We start from the raw sequence: 448 nt of genomic DNA on the forward strand, positions 1-448 counted from the left end.
AAACCAAATCACATTCATTATCTTACAAAAAGTAGTCGTCTGCCTCGAATCCTATTTTCATCACCGTGATATAGGAAACAGAGTAGATTATTCAAAATGACTAAAGGCTTAATAATGGCCTCTCGCTACACCACATGTAACAAGAATTCTTCTTTTCGCACAGTCTTCCACGTGCAGTCTTCCACAAGGGATCTATGGCTTACTTAAAACATTACACCTGTACAGACAGACTAACAAGTGGATGGGCGAGTGAAATTACCTGCAACTTTTAATTATTTCTCAGGGTAACTGGAGGTTTCTGAAGGAATAGATATCTAAATATGGTTTAAATGGAAGAAAGAACACAGTAAGGAAAGTGAAACATAGGCTTTTCTGATATAACAGATAATCGAATATGGTTTTAAAGCAAGTATTAATACAAAACAATAGAAAGTACTACGATACAACC

The sequence above is a fragment of the Penaeus monodon genome, chromosome 32 (assembly GCF_015228065.2).
Source record: "Penaeus monodon isolate SGIC_2016 chromosome 32, NSTDA_Pmon_1, whole genome shotgun sequence".
Taxonomy (NCBI): domain Eukaryota; kingdom Metazoa; phylum Arthropoda; class Malacostraca; order Decapoda; family Penaeidae; genus Penaeus; species Penaeus monodon.